Source organism: Phocoena sinus, chromosome 13, assembly GCF_008692025.1.
Source record: "Phocoena sinus isolate mPhoSin1 chromosome 13, mPhoSin1.pri, whole genome shotgun sequence".
NCBI classification, from domain to species: domain Eukaryota; kingdom Metazoa; phylum Chordata; class Mammalia; order Artiodactyla; family Phocoenidae; genus Phocoena; species Phocoena sinus.
The window spans coordinates 15,315,183-15,331,882 of NC_045775.1; the positions used below are offsets into that span (position 1 = coordinate 15,315,183).

Below are 16,700 nucleotides of genomic sequence, written 5' to 3' on the forward strand. Positions count from 1 at the left end.
AACTGGGAATTTCCTGGCAGTCCAGTGGTTATGACTCTGCGCTTACACTGCTGAAGGCCTGGGTTCCATCCCTGGTTGAGGAACTAAGATCCTACAAGCAGCACAGTGCGACATGCATGCATGCATAAATAAATAAATCTGCTTAACTTTAACCCAGTATTATTGTAACTTTCTGTAAGCATGTTAACACAAAGCTGGTTATTTTGAGAAGCAGCTATTTCTAGTCATTTCCAAGAAAAAAATGAAGGAGTTATTTATTTCAACTTCTTGAACTTTTGTCTAGGAAAAGTCATAACCTATGACGGTTAAAGGGTTTTAAAATGTTTAGTTCACGATAGGCATAATAAATAGTCTAAGAAAAATATTAGCTGTACAAATCTTTGAATTAAACAAATATGAGGAAATTTTTTAGGTGATGAATATGAATTGTGATTTTTAAAAAGTTCCTCAAATATTCAAGAACAAGCCTTGAATTGGTTATGTTTCCCAATGACTTTAAAGTGATATGACCAAACCAATTTCCTAAAGACATAAAAGTTAAAAAAAAAAAAATTCTAAGTTGTTGCTTAGAAAACAACCAAAAACCAAACACCTAGACTGCAATGTCTGAAAAGAGAAACAAATCTATGTCAGTTTCAAGGAGTACTAAGTTATATGCCATAAAAGTGTCTGTGGTAGAAAGTGTTGAGTATAATCTAAATGAAATTTACTCTATATTCATTTAAATAAAAATTTTTGGAAGAAGGCACACCAAGTAACTCATAGGAAATGTACACAATAAAACAAAAACTAATCTTAGGAAAATAACTAAGCAAATACTAAATAAACAAAACAGTAAGAACTTTAACTTCTGAAGACACAAAGATGGGGGGGTAACAGCACATTGCAAAAAAATTTCATTATCCAATTCCTTGGAGACATCCTTATTTCTAACACTAAGCTTTAAAAGAAATCTCTTATATGGGGTATTATAGAGAACACAGAGTTGTAATAGAAAATATGCTCAACAACTCTCTTCGCAGATGCAAAGTTTCAGAATCTCATTTTTTTAGAGTCAATCCCTGAAGGAAAGTCATGTGTCTAACTCCTCTAACACAATCTAGGGAAAGCGATTCACAGTAATCATGTTAAGGGTTGCTGGAAAATATAGTCTGAATCTTCCCAAGATGTAATCTTGGATCTCCAAAGTCTTCTTCAGAATTATTCAAATTTTAAAAGGCCCTGGATTTCCCTGGTGGCGCAGTGGTTAAGAATCCGCCTACCAATGCAGGGGACACGGGTTTGATCCCTGGTCTGGGAAGATCCCACATGCTGCGAAGCAAACTAAGCCGGTGCGCCAAAACTACTGAGCCCACGTGCCACAACTACTGAAGTCCTCGCGCCTAGAGCCCGTGCTCCTCAACAAGAGAAGCCACGACAGTGAGAAGCCCACGCACCGCAATGAAGAGTAGCCCCCGCTCACCGCAACTAGAGAAAGCCGGTGCTCAGCAACAAAGACCCAACGCAACCAAATAAATAAATACATTAAAAAAAAAAAAAGGCCCTTTAATCTAGTGTGCTGCTACCTGTATCTCCAATTAAATCTTTTCAATTCTCCTCCTTACCTCCACTTTAAGCTCTGCCATTCTCCCTATCTGGGTCACTATACATACTAAACCCTCTGGCTAAATGCTACTTACTTCACCCATCTCTGACTAAATTAACTTTTCTAAGTCTTTTTATAGTCAACTTTACCTCTTCTGGAAAGCTTTTCCTGACCCCCTGCAGTGTCTACCTGAGTCCAGAGCACTTTTGCAACACCACCTCCAGTGGCACTTAGTGTACTGCACTGTGTAAACATGAGTTTAATCATCTTCCTCTCCACTGTAAACATAAGCTTATAGTTACAGTGAAACTATGAACAGGAATCACTGTACCACTAACATCTAAGGACAATCTGGCACATGACAGGCCTGCAAACCTCAAAAAAATGAATGCAAGTTTCTGGTAGTCTAGCTTGATGAATGATACAACTTAGAATATCCAGAGTAACAAATGGACTGAAAGTCAGGTAATACTCCATGAGTATCTTCTCAACCAGACTTACCATAAAAATTAACAGCAATTTATCTTTGGCAAGATCCTTGAATACTCCTATTTTTGCCAGTGTAAGAGCCAAATAATTTAGAGATTAAATGACGGCACCTTTGGATGAAAAGCAATCAATTATATTTCAACTGCAAGGTGGTCTAAGAAAACGTCTGTAGGCAAAACCTGGAGCTATCACCTTCTCTAAACTCCAAATCTTAATTCTGTTTATGTTAAGTTGGTTTCAAATGACTCAGGTTTTGCCACATAAAGTACAACGTTTTGCATTATATCATGCTAAAAGTGCTAATACTACATAGATGTTAAATAAATGACCTGGTCACCAAAATGGAAGACACAAGTAGCTCCTTCCTGTATACAATTCTTTGTTGGTATGTAACAAAGTCATACCATAGTCCATATTTTTCTCTACCAACAATGTGCCTCATTTGACTGCTTAGCAAAAGACCTGTACTTACAGTCAGCCTGCCTCTGCCATTTATTTACCTTTTTTTAACATGAGAATGAATAAAACCATCTTATACATTAGTAAAGACTATCTCCTGCTGATCTCTTTCAGAAACAGTGCCTAAAATCAGAGATTACCACCTTGAGATCTAGAACTTGCTACTCTTGACATAAAATGTCCAGTAAAACTGAAACCACAAAAATTTCTCTAAAACTAGTCTCTCTACACACTTTTTTTCTGGGGGACTAAAGGAAAAAAAGAAAAAAGTTAACCCCCCCATACTATTTTTTATGTACTCTGGCAGTTTTATTTTCCTAGGCAGGTATCGAATATGTGGTTTTGTAATGTCACTTTACAGTCAATTTCACCAAATCCCTTCCAGGAAGCAGATTTTTGGAGATTTTTATGGCCCAAATATACATATCACCCTAGGGAGGTGAAAATGGCTGCCTTCTTTTGCTGTACCATTTGCAGTCAAAGTATTCTGACACCCTAACTACCCCTTCTCCCTTCACACTTCTTCCCCCTTTTTGTATTTGGTAGCTACAGTGAAATTCTGGAATATATATATAAGGTGTACACAATCTAGATGTTTTCCAGTACTCTATAATCTTTTCTCGCTCCATAAGAGAATAGTAAGAGAATAAGAAGTGAAAATCCTGTGATATGTAAACTGAAAATGGATGGGATTCCAGAAAGCTATATTTGCAGAGGTGGTATATACTAAAGAAACTATCTTTTTGCCAACATGCTTGAATAACCATCCCTTTTAACTTCTTTTTTTTGAATTTTATTATTTATTTATACAGCAGGTTCTTATCCTTTTAATTCTTTAATGTACTTTAGAAAGATGAGTCAGGCAAGGGCCAAATACAACTTTTCATTTTAAGAAAAAATCAATGAGGGACTTCCTGGTGGTGCAGTGGTTAAGAATCCGCCTGCCAATGCAGGGGACACGGGTTCGATCCCTGGGTCTGGGAAGATCCCACATGCCGTGGAGCAACTAAGAACCCTGCGCCACAATTACTGAGCCTGCGCTCTAAAGCCCGTGTGCCACAACTACGTGCCTAGAGCCTGTGCTCCACAACAAGAGAAGCCACTGCAATGAGAAGCATGCACACCACAACGAAGAGTAGCCCCCCCTCGCTGCAACTAGAGAAAGCCTGTGCACAGCAACGAAGACCCAATGCAGCCAAAAATAAATAAATAAATACGATAAAATAAAATAAAAAGTCAATGAAACAAAACCTTCTGCAATTTCAATAAGAATTAAAATGACCCCCTGTGGGAATTCCCTGGCGGTCCAGTGGTTAGGACTGAGCGCTTTCACTGCTGTGGGCCGGGATTCAATCCCTGGTTGCGGAACTAAGACCCCGCAAGCCTCGCAGCATGGCCAAAAGAAAAAAAGACACTTTGGAAGCTGACACTTGTGTTCAATTAGGCAAGCTTTAATTTCTCATTTATAAATAAGCTGGATCTTCTGAGTTACTGAAAGGAAAAGTCACTAGGGAAAATATATTACTAAGCTTATGGGCTTCCCTGGTGGCGCAGTGGTTGAGAGTCTGCCTGCCGATGCAGGGGACACGGGTTCGTGCCCCGGTCCGGGAAGATCCCACATGCCGCGGAGCGGCTGGGCCCGTGAGCCATGGCCGCTGGGCCTGCACATCCGGAGCCTGTGCTCCGCAACGGGAGAGGCCACAACAGTGAGAGGCCCGTGTACCGCAAAAAAAAAAAAAAAAAAAAAAAATATATATATTACTAAGCTTATGTCTCTAAGCATACTGCTACATGAAAATCTGAGAAGAAAAAGCATATGCCATGCACCTACCTATACAATAATTCTATACAATGTATCACTGGAAAAGCATGAAAATAATATTTCTCTGTAAATTCACTTTTCCACTGCAAAAGCAACTTAAAAAAATGTCTTCTATCTATATTGCTAAATATGAAAATCACTATTTAAACGTTAGCTTCTTAATGATAGGGTTTGAAGAAACCTTTTTCCCACCACATCAGAAGTCAGGAGTGAGAGACATTAGGAGTTAGGCTGATGGTAATCCAAATAGCTCCTTTATTACTGAAAAGCTACACTGGAAAGCATAATCTAAACCTAGAGGAACAGGGCTTCCTAACACCACACCCCACAATTATCCTAACGCAGTCACAGGTAGCACCGGACAACCATGGTTCTCCTCCAGAAAGGGATAGAGTCTATCCCTGGTGGCCTCCAGAAAAAGCAAAGTGCTTTCTGCAGGGGCCAGGCTCCCAAAGAGAAAGAGGAAAGGGGCTGAGCGTACTTGATCAGTTCCTTCTTACAAACTCATCAAAGGGAAGAGTGAGAAGGTGGGACAATAGGAGCAAGTCAGACTATTTTTATGCTTTCTTAAGAACAGCAAAAAATCTAATATGTCACAAACCAATTTACACTATTATAAGTACAATTATTACCTTAATCACACCTGTCAGTAAAAATGGCCTTAAACTGTGAATGCAAGCTAGATAAAGCCATATGTGGTACAAACATTCAGATGTCTAAAATATGTATCCACAAGTCTTAAAAACATGAGAAAATACGGAATATTTTCCTATCTTAGAAACGCAACGAATTCAAAGGTTGTTAAATTAGAAACTACAAAGAACTTGAGTCCAGGTGACAGAACCAACCTCCACGTAAAATTATGAAGATCCTATCAGTATCTATAAAAAGGGGACCGTCTGGTCACTGAGAAGATTGGTTTTGGATGTCACACCTGGCCCAAATCTCTGATAATTACTTCTGTAAATAGGATAAGTACCTGCACAAGAAAATAAATTATCTTTCAACACCAGAAATGTTTATAGACAAGTATGGAAGGTTTAAGAAACAAAATCCTCATATTCGTATCTGTGTTAAGACTGCATTATTTGGTTTATATACTTGTAATGCCTAAGAAAAACTGGCCTATTTAAAGTGACAACCTTGTAACACCAACTTTAATATGGCAGTAATTAACTTACTTTTAAAAAAGCTTAAATCTTACTAATATCAAAACATCAAAGAACTTTAGACTCAAATTAAGAAAACCATGTGTTAAAATTAAACAGTTTAAACTGTTTGAAGATGTTTAAGCTTGTTAATCGCAAATCTAACTCGAAGATAAGAGACCTGTGCAAATAACAAAAATGAACTTTACAAAAAACTGAACTTTATAAGTGAGAGCGTGGCATGGACATATATACACTACCGAAAGTAAAATAGATAGCTAGTGGAAGCAGCCGCATAGCACAGGGAGATCAGCTCGGTGCTTTGTGACCACCTAGAGGGGAGGGATAGGGAGGGTGGGAGGGAGACGCAAGAGGGAGGAGATATGGCGATATATGTATATGTATAGCTGATTCACTTTGTTATACAGCAGAAAGTAACACAACATTGTAAAGCAATTATACTCCAATAAAGATGTTAAAAAAAAAAGAACCAGGATTCTGAAATATAACTTTAATTTTTTAAAAAATACAGCTTACTTCATACAAAAACCACCCTCAAGGACATCGAAAGACAATTCTAAAATAACTGAATTTCACCAAAAATTGGACTTTTAAAGACATTCTTGAAATAAGGGAAATGCCAGCAACTATTTAGGACTGTGCAGATAAAGCAAATCATTTTTTAAAAGGAGGATATTAAAAAACTAAGAACAGAAACGTATCCAATTAAAACTATTTATCTTTGTGTTTTTAGCCAGATTCCTAGCCAGAAATCCTTAAATCATCCTCCAATGCTGCAGGTCACATGGTGAAGAGTCACCTATTAAACATGAATCCAAGCAGTAAACAAGCTTTTAAAATCCTTAGGTAACACCCTTTATTAAAATTTTCTTGGTATACAATACCTTTACAAGTATTACATTTCTCTCAAGCATTTAAAAGCCTTTATATAATAAAGCTTTCCTCAAAAAACTTCACCCCAAAAAATGTGTCACCAGTTTTCTTAAGTTAAAATCTCACAAAGTACTAAAGTCCAGATTTTAACATGATTGTCTTATTACACCTAATACGTCCGCAATTCCCATCCTACCCAAATGTTTAAATATGTGTTACAATGAAAAGCAAAGAAAAATCGGTTTTCCCCTAGCTATGTTCTCAGAAGTAACAGTAACTTTTACACGCGTGTTTGGGCATACAACTTTTAACAATTTATCTTCCCCAAATTTGGCCCAGTTCAGATACAAAACGACTGCTAAAATGTTTAAAGTCCCTAATATCTTCTTTGGTTTTAATGTACACATTTCCCTAAGTATCGAAGTCTGTTCCGATAACAAAAACACAACATTCCTAACACACCGAACCCAAGTCGCCTTTTCTTTCAAACCCACACCTGTCTACCGGAAGCTTTTCCTGCACACACTCGGGCCCTCGAGAATTCCCACACTTGTTTTCATAAGCCCACGCCTTCCTCTTCGCCCACTTCCAACTCGCACGCTTCTCGGGATCCACCCGGCCTCTCTCCCCCATTCCCGGCCCAAGGGCTGGGCGAGCGGGCGGACAGCTCGGTCTCTAACCCCGAGCGCGCCGAAACCAAAGGAAGAGCCGGGTGGGCCACCCAGCGCCGCGAGGCTGAGGCGTGGGGAGGAAAGGAAGCGGGAAAGCCGAGAGCACCCCCCGCCGGGCCCACACCCCCTTCCGGCACCCCTCCCCCGGCATTGTGCGAGCGGGCCCAAGGCCGCAGCCGTCCCGGGCAGCCCGGAGGCCCCATCCACCCTCCCTCCGGCAAGCGGCCCCCGCCAAGGCCGCCACACAAAGCCCGGGGAGCCAACCCCACGGCGCCAGAGCACGGGGAGAGGGTGCAAGCGCGACTGACTTACGGGGCTGCTGCGGCCGCGCTGCCTCAGCCGGGGACACCGACCGTTGGGCACACGGCGGCGTCGCTCTTGGCCGTCCTCCCCTCCTCCGCCTTCGGTGGTGGCAATATCTTCTTTCTCCACCTACCTCCCTCCCCCCCACCCCACCTCCTCCTTCTCCTCCCCCTCCTCCTCCGAACCACCGAAGTACCGAGGGTGAGACACAGAGACTCACAACAACATGGCTGCCACCGCCGCCTCCCCTCCCCTCCCCCCAGGCCACCGGGCGCGCGCAAGGCACTCCGGGAAATAAGGGAGGGAGCACTCACCGAGGTGCCGCTCGTCTCAGTGGCTTCCGACGCTTCTCCCGCGCTCCGGGCGCCGGCCGGCGGGAGTTCTGCGCGTGCGCACGCTTTCTGCGCTCGCGCGTTTCGGCCTTCCCTCCCGCGTGTGCTCCCCCGCCCTCACCTTTCGGGCTAGCTGCGGGTTCTGGGGTCGGCTGGGGCGCCAGGCGGGAGTTCGCGCCGGGCTCGGGAGTGCGCTCCGGGGTCTGGAGGTGCAGGCGTGGTGTTTCCGAAGTCGGCTTACATCTCTGTCTTCCCGCGTGGGGCCTAGTCTTCAGAACTCGCTTACCCTCGGCTTCCTGCCCCGTAGCTCATTGTTCTCCCCCAGCTGCCTGTGCGGGTATCAGCGCCCCCGACCTCGGTGTACTCCTCGCACTTCGCTTTCGTGGTGCTGGCACCCACAAGAGCCGGACAGTAATCCAGGCCTTTAAGGTTTCAGCCTTACCCTCTCCCCGAAGCAAGACGGTGGAGACACGGGTGGAAGAGTGAACCCTTTAAGTGGACTGTCATTCTCCTAGTCTTTACTGCATGGGCAGGTGGAGCCGGCTCAGCAGATTGCTGCCCCCCTTCCCCCCCGTTCTTGGCCCGGTAAACACAAAGGAAACTCAGGTGGTTCTCCTACGCCCAAGTGTGTTCTGTTCAATGCTAATAGATGTCCCTGTAAAAAATGTCCTATAATCAAGTAAGCATAGGAGACACTGGGATGTAAATATTTTGCCTGCTTTCTCCTTTCCCGCCGTTGAGCTGGTAACAGCAAAAGAGTTTATGTACAGTTGCTTAGTCTGGGTAAAAAGAGGTGAACCCATCAGAGGCCCTCCCTGAGAATTCGGAACTGGGACTAAGAGACCCTAATCTCTCCCTAAGAAGTCTCTTAAACCTGGGATCTCTGGGCTGATTGGTCCTACCGTGTAGATAGGAAACCCATGGAGACGAGTGGAGTTGAGAGAGAAGAGGAGAGTTCTGACATTTCTCTTTCCCTTTGTTCCTGGACCTTGTTGGCGGCCTCTTGGGTTCTGAAACAAATGCCTCGATTCAGATAATAAAATCTGCTTTTTTGCTTCAGCTAGATAAAGAGAGTTTCTGTCACAACCAAGAGTTCTGACTAAAAGCCATGCGTATACCATAGTTATTATTTATTTAGTGCTTATAGCATGCAAGCACTATAGCTTTTTCCTTGTCCCATTTAATATACTCATAAGCAGGGTGCTTCACTAGCACGTGACCTGTGCAGTCCCACAAAGCCTCAAGCTTTAGAAAGAAGCGTTCCTCAATTGGTTTAATGCTTCGTTGTTGCCATCTAGAAAGTCTTAGTTTTTGGAAAAGAGAGGGCCCTCGTTTTCATTTTGTACTGGGCTCCACAAATTATATATAGCCCATCCTGTCTATGAGGTATTATCGCTGTTTAACAAAAGGCTTCTTTACTACCAGACTGCTTAGCACCCTTAAAATCAAAATGTGCTTTGCAAATATCCAAGTGAGGGACATGGTATGCAACATTTCCCAGACAAATTTGACTGTATAAGACTTTTTTCCATGGTAAATCTGTTAGAGGTTTTGTGCTCTGCAGAACACAGATCAAAGCCCAGCCCTTTAGTGATTTGACTGCCTATCTCCAGCTCCTGATTCCCTGTGCATGGTGAGCAGTTTCTTGCTTCTGTGCCTTCAGTATGCTTTGCAATCTGGCCTTGCTCATTAAGCACCTTATGATTATAATTGGCTTCTCTTGTAGATTTACCTGCAAGGAAAGAACAAGTGCCTCAGCTACTATAAATATCAGGTGTGCTTGATATTTAAGGTGGACATTGTAAATGTCATTGACATTGAGGTCTGACAGCCACTTTAATCACCTGGGAGCTCATTAGAAATGCAGAATCTCGGCCCCACTCCAGACTTAATGAATCAAAATCTGCACTTTAACAAGATTCCCAGGCAGTTTCTCTACACAATAATGTTTAAGAAGCATTGGTGATCCAATCACAATAATTCCATCTCACTTAATAGGAACTGTTTCTGGAATGGGTGGGTTATCCATTTTGAGCCAGTGAGACATGAAGATGCCAACTCAGAGCATCTGGGAGGGGGGGAGCAGGATCCAGTCTCTCTCTCCTCCTGGATGTGAAAAAGACAGCAAGAAAGCATGTTGCCTCAGTTCCTGCTGTCAGGCATCTTATGACTACAAGGGAACCTAGACTGTGGCCAAGTAGCCTACCCGGATTATTCATTCTCCACTTCTTGAGTAACAAACAGGTCCAGTGGATATTCCCATGGGACAGAAGAGGCATAGGATGGAATGAGTGCCCTAGACCTTCCAGCAACACAAATTGCATCTTAGGAATGTGTCTATACAGCCTGTTGAGACAAGTGGTTCTCAACCAGAGTTGCATATCAGGATCACCCGGGCAACATTTTAAAGATATCAATTTCCAGGCCCCATCCCAGAGATTTTTATTTAATGGGTGTGGGCGGAAGTCTGGACACTGATGTTTTTAAAAAGCTCCTCAGGGCTTCCCTGGTGGCGCAGTGGTTGAGAGTCCACCTGCCGATGCAGGGGACACGGGTTCGTGCCCTGGTCCGGGAAGATCCCACATGCCGCAGAGCGGCTAGGCCTGTGAGCCGTGGCCACTGGGCCTGTGCGTCCGGAGCCTGTGCTCCGCAACGGGAGAGGCCACAGCAGTGAGAGGCCCGCGTACTGCAAAAAAAAAAAAAAAAAAAAAAAAGCTCCTCAGTGGTTATACTGTGTAGCCATTGAGAACCACCAGCTCAGATCACATCTTACAGCATAATGCCATTTCAGTATTCCCTTTGCAAATGCCCCCTTTCCACTGGGACAGCTCAAGGAACTTCTTGTAAACTCCTTTTATAACTTTGTCATTTTTTTTTTTTTTTTTTTTTTTGCGTTACTTGGGCCTCTCACTGTTGTGGCCTCTCCCGTTGCGGAGCGCAGGCTCCGGACGCGCAGGCTCAGCGGCCATGGCTCACAGGCCCAGCCGCTCGGCGGCATGTGGGCTCTTCCTGGACCGGGGCACGAACCCGTGTCCCCTGCATCGGCAGGTGGACTCTCAACCACTGCACCACCAGGGAAGCCCTAACTTTGTCATTTTTATGAAAATTATTTAAACCTTTATAAAAGCTTCAAGAAATAAAAGCTCATATCATCCCAATTTTAATATCACAGAAATACCACAAATATCCACAGTTGGTGAACACCATTATTAGATAGATAAATACAGATAGAAGGATAGATAGGGAGCTACATAGATAGAGTGTAACAGGAATAGGCTCAATTCGCACAGGCTGTTTTTAAAGTACAGCATTGAATTTAGTCTTACTTGAATTTAACAAAAGAAGTAAATGAAGGAAATACTCAGATGCATGTTTCTTCACTGCAAGAGAAATTGACTTGTAAAGGGTTTCTCAAAGGTTAAACACAATTATAAAAATCACTAATGGGACAGAGTAACTTTTTCAAACTAAATGCTTCGATATCGGTCAGTACTGAGTTCCCTGCTATGAAAGATAGATCTGCACACTTTCACTTCCTTCTACCTCCTTCCTGTACTTCCTAATTTTTTGCTCATATTATTTTTCACTTTGTCAGGGTTTATAACATTTACATTCTATTTTAATCCATCATTTCCATATTGATTTGTCTTAATTTCAGTATTTAAATGTATTTTTATTTTTTTAATTGAAGTATAGTTAATTTACAGTATTGTGTTATTTCTGGTGTACAGCAGATTCAGTTATATATATATATACACATTCTTTTCAGATTCTTTTCCATTATAGTATATTTAAAGATACTGAATATAGTTCCCTGTGCTATACAGTAGAATCTTGTTGTTTATCTATTTTATATATAGTTGCACATATCTGCTAATCCCAAACTCCTAAGTTATCCCTCCCCACATATTTGTTTCCCCTTTGGTAACCCATAAGTTTGTTTTCTATATCTGTGAGTCTATTTCTGTTTTGTAAATAAGTTCATTTGTATCTTTTTTTAGATTCCACATATAAGTGATATCATATGATATTTGTCTTTGACTTCACTTAGTATGATAATCTCTAGGTCTATCCATGTTGCTGCAAATGGCATTATTTTATTCTTTTTTATGTTGAGTAATATTCCATTATATATATGTACCACATCTTCTTTATCCATTCCTCTGTTGATGGACATTTAGGTTGCTTCCATGTCCTGGCTATTGTAAATAGTGCTGCTATGAACATTGCGGTGCATACACCTTTTCGAATTAGAGTTTTCTCCAGATATATGCCCAGGAGTGGGATTGCTGGATCATATGGTAACTCTATTTTTAGTTTTTTGAGGAACCTCCATACTCTTCTCCATAGTGGCTGCCCCAGTTTACATTCCCAGCAACAGTGTAGGTGGGTTCCCTTTTCTCCACACCCTCTCCAGTTAAATGTATTTATTGTTCATTGCTTCTTCATTTCTGTCTTCATTTTGATTTGGTTATATGCATTTCGTCATGTATCAGCCTCTACTTGGGTTGCAAACCACCCCCAACTGTCGTTTCCTAGATCCCAATTCTGTGGGTTAGTCAGCTGGGCTGCATTCAGCTGGGGGTTTCAGCTGGTCTCTCCTGGGTTCACCTATGCAACTGCAGTCAGCTGGTGGCTTGGTAGGGAGCCTTGGCTCCAGTCAGGTGGTCAGCCAAGGCCCTTTGTAGCCCCTCCAGCAAGCTTGCTCAGGCCTGTTCACATGGTGGCAGAGTGGGAGACTGGAAGATGCAAATGTCCCCTGAGGCCTAGGTTCAGACCTCATACAGTGTCCCATCCATTACAAGTCACTGGCCAAAAGCAAATCATAAGGCCCGCATGGAGTGGACAGAGGAAGACACAGACTTTATCTTTTTTTTTTTTTTTTTTTGCGGTACGCGGGCCTCTCACTGCCGTGGTCTCTCCCGTTGCGAAGCACAAGGCTCCGGACGCGCAGGCTCAGCAGCCATGGCTCACGGGCCCAGCCGCTCCACGGCATGTGGGATCTTCCCGGACCGGGGCACGAACCCGCGTCCCCCGCATCAGCAGGCAGACTCTCAACCACTGCGCCACCAGGAAGCCCCAGACTTTATCTTTTGATGACAGAAACTTCAAAGTATTTGTGTCCATTTGCAATCTTTCATGATAGCTTCATATTCCCTAAGTTATTTCATGCTTGAAAATGCCTTTCTGTTTTAATTAAACTCAAGCAACAACTATTCTTGGGTCTTGCTGTTTTTCCTCTCAGGACTTTGTGAATATTGCTTTTAGGGAAAAGACTTATGGAAAACCCGAGGCTGATTTGACTTTAACCTATTTTAAGAATTTTTTCTCTACTTTTGAACTTCAGTGTCTTAACCACAATATGTCTCACTGTCAGTCTCTAACAGATTTGCCTGGTATTAAAATATAACCTTGATATTTGGAAATTAAGTGGTTTTTTTTTATCATTTCAGGGAAATTTTTCTGTTCGTACATTTATATATTCATTTCTTGTTACAAATCCAAAATAAGTTATAATTCATGATTCCTGTACTAGCTCTGAATATTTTTTCTCTGACATTTGATAGATTCTTTACTTCAGGGACAATGATTATTCTTATTTGAAACATTTTGTGCAACTACCATTGTAAAGCTAATGTAAAGATACTATTAAAAAGAATTTTTTTTGGCTGCGCTGCACAGCTTGTGGGATCTTAGTTCCCTGACCAGGGATCGAACCCGCGCCCCCTGCAGCAGAAGCCGGGAATCTTAACTCCTGGACTGCCAGAGAAGTCCCTGGAACTAATTATTTTGAAGTCATGTTATTAAAGTTTATTATAGCATAAATATTTGCAGAAAATGTGGCTGTTTCTTTTCTTTCTTTTAAATTCTTTTTCCATGCCTTCATTGTGAGTTTTTTCTGCATCTTATTTTTTGTTTAAGTGAGTCTCTTTTTAGACAACTTTTCTTTTTTTTTTTCCAGTATGCGGGCCTCTCACTGTTGTGGCCTCTCCCGTTGTGGAGCACAGGCTCCAGACACGCAGGCTCAGCGGCCATGGCTCACGGGGCCCTGCCGCTCCGCAGCATGTGGGATCTTCCCGACCGGGGCACGAACCCGTGTCCCCTGCATCGGCAGGCGGACTCTCAACCACTGCACCACCAGGGAAGCCCTCTTTTTAGACAACTTTGCTGGCTTTTATTTTTAAAACAGATTTACAGGCCATGCAGTTTGCCTGTTTAACGTGTACAATTCAGTGTGTTTTAGCGTATCCACAGATATGTGCAACCATCAGACAGTCAATTTTAGAATATTTTCATCACTTTAAAAAGAAAACATACCGTAGGCTATCACTCTACTGTCCCTGATACCTCCTAGTTCTAAGCAACAACTAATTCACTTTTTTTCTGTGTAGATAATTTGCCTATTCTGGACATTTTATATAAATGGAATCATATTAGATGTGGGTTTTTGGTGACTGTCTTCTTTCACTTAGCATAATGTTTCAAGGTTCATCTATGGGGTAGCATGTATCAATACTTCATTCCTTTTTATGGCCAAATAATATTCCATTGTACAGATATGCCACATTTTGTTTATCCATTCAACTGATAGACATTTGGGTTGTTTCTACCTTGTGGCTTTTATGAATACACTGCTGTGAACATTTGTGTACAAGTTTTTGTGAGGAGTGTTTTGGTTCTTTGATTATGGTTTCTCTCATAGTGGGTTTGCTGTCTTTTGTGTGATGTATTCCTTCTCCTCCCACCCCACCCCCTCCCCCCTTGTAGTACATTTGCCTAATGGAAAGGCCCCTTTTATTTTCTTGCTACTCAAGGTCATCCTGGGCAGACCTGGCATGCTTTCTTTTTGCTTTGAGCAACTGCCAGTGAAATCTCTGATAGCGTTCTCACTCATCTGGGACCAATGTGTCTTCCCTTCAAAGCGTTAGTTTGAGTACTGGGTATAGTTTGAAGCCACTTTTCTGTAGGCTGAGGAAACCGTGGTGGGAGAAGGAAAGAGCTCAGTCAGCGCTAAGTTGATTTCTTGCTGGATGACCTAGATTCTGGTCACTCAGTAGAGATTCTCTTAAACGTTCTTTGCCAAGGTCCATGACACCCGGTCAAAGGTCTGTTCCATTCCCCTGGGCTTCAGCTTGTTGTGTCAACTAAGAGTGTCCTGCAGGTGGCAAACTATGGTGACATCCACTTTGCCGCCTGGCTTGCCCTATCGTAGCAGCTTGGTCTGGTAGCATCCTATCTCACTGCTAAAGTGAAGCAAGAGTCCTGACCAGCCCGTGCATAGCTGCCATACGCCTCCTTCCCCTTCCAGGACAGAGCCCAATTATTTAAGGAATTGTATATTTGTAGAGGCTTGGTTTATAACAATTTTCCATTTTCAAAATTATGAGGAGAAATTTTTCTTAGATGTTCTTAGTCTGGTGAGTTTCTGTAACATGGAATAATCCCTTGCTCTCAAAGTGAAACATCCAGTCTCAAGTATAGCATTTCTCCAAAGCTTTTATTTCCAATCTCAAAGTGGTTTCTACAGTTTCCTTCTGTGATTTTGGTGGCATTCTAAGAAACACAAGGCTTGAATTCCACTCACTTGCCCTAAAGCCTGTACAAAATAAAGAACCCCGCTGTTAGCTAAACCTTGACTATCATTGCCCTTCCAAGACAGGGAATTAAACAATGGGATCTGGATTGTGGTATGTTTTGGGTTTGGGGAACAGGTCTTGGGTAAGCTGTGGTGGCTGTGGGTTTACTTGCTTGTGTTATCTAAATGTTTGTGCATAAAGCCAGGGCTGCTGTGATCTTATATATTCCATTGCCCCTGAAGGAGAGGCCAGATGAATATTAGAGGGAGAGCCAGAGGGGTTTCCCTGAATATAAACATGCCTGGATAGGGGTGGGTTTTCCCAGCTTTTTATGGTTCTCAGAGGGAAAATCCTGGCCATTTGGGCGTAGTGGAGAGTAACAGCTTCCTTGGTTTGAAATAAGGATGGTCGGTCCTAGAAACCAGGAGATCTATGACTTTGCCCAATGTCTCTGACCAAGGCAAGGGCCAAACTGGAACAAGAGACTTTATGCTATCTCAGACACACCGCACTTCCATAATTCCCAGAGTCTGACTTGCATGCCATTGGGGTGCTTTCTGAGGCTGTGAGGTGAGTCAAGGAGTCAAACTATGTTCATAAATTAAAAAATAAATCACCATCAGTCCATAATGTCTAGGAAAATCTACTAGTATCTTCTGCTTTATAGACTGCCAGGGATGGAGATTTTGAAAGTAGATTATATTTTCTCATTTTGTCATTAAACTAGAGATGCATTCCCATGAGAAAAAAATATATATAAAAAATATTATTGGAAACTTCCTAGTAGTGCAGCAGGCTCACTGTGAAATTGTGATTTATACTAAGAAATATATATTTGGTCGTAGGCCCCATTCCTGGCACAGAGCTCCTAAAACCCTTGGAATCTTCTATGTGAAAAGAGAAACAAAAGTGTCTTTTGCTATTCATAACAAGTCTCTTTCAACCACACCTGAGTTTACATTAAGAAGGTGACTTTTGGAAAACCTCTAAAGATGGGGACCGGTTGCCAGGGGAACCAATTGGGTAATTAAAAGATTGGAACTTTCAGCCCCACCACTTGACCTCCAGCAGAGCAAGGAGGGGCTGGAGATTGAGTTCCATCACCAAGTCCAATGATTTAAACAATCATGTCTACAAATGAAACCTCCAAAAACCCTAAACAACTGGAGTTTGGAGAGCTTCTGGGTTGCTGAACATGTGGGGGTGATGGGAGGATGGCACACGTGGAGACGGCATGGAAACCCTGCGCCCCTTTCCTCGTGCCTTGTCCTATGCGTCTCTGCCATCTGGCTGTTCTGAGTGGTATTCCATTATAATAAACTGGTAATCTAGTAGGTAAACTACTTTCCTGACTTCTGTGAGCCTCTCTAGCAAATTATCAAAACCAAGGAGGTCATTGTGGGAACCTGGGAACCTCTGA

At 42.5% G+C, this 16,700-nt stretch overlaps 1 protein-coding gene across 8 annotated transcripts in view; it reads right to left on the minus strand.

Moving 5' to 3' along the window:
• PUM2 (pumilio RNA binding family member 2) overlaps nt 1–7,626 on the minus strand; it is a 94,039-nt gene extending 86,413 nt beyond the window's left edge. For 4 of the 8 annotated variants that reach the window (XM_032652097.1, XM_032652095.1, XM_032652092.1 and 1 more), the window contains exon 1: nt 7,592–7,626. The gene's annotated coding sequence lies outside the window, so the exon portion shown is untranslated. Of the gene's footprint in view, nt 1–7,380 lie in introns of all 8 variants that reach the window. The other 4 variants (XM_032652093.1, XM_032652098.1, XM_032652096.1 and 1 more) reach the window with 2 other exon arrangements.
• Nucleotides 7,627–16,700: the final 9,074 nt, after the last annotated feature.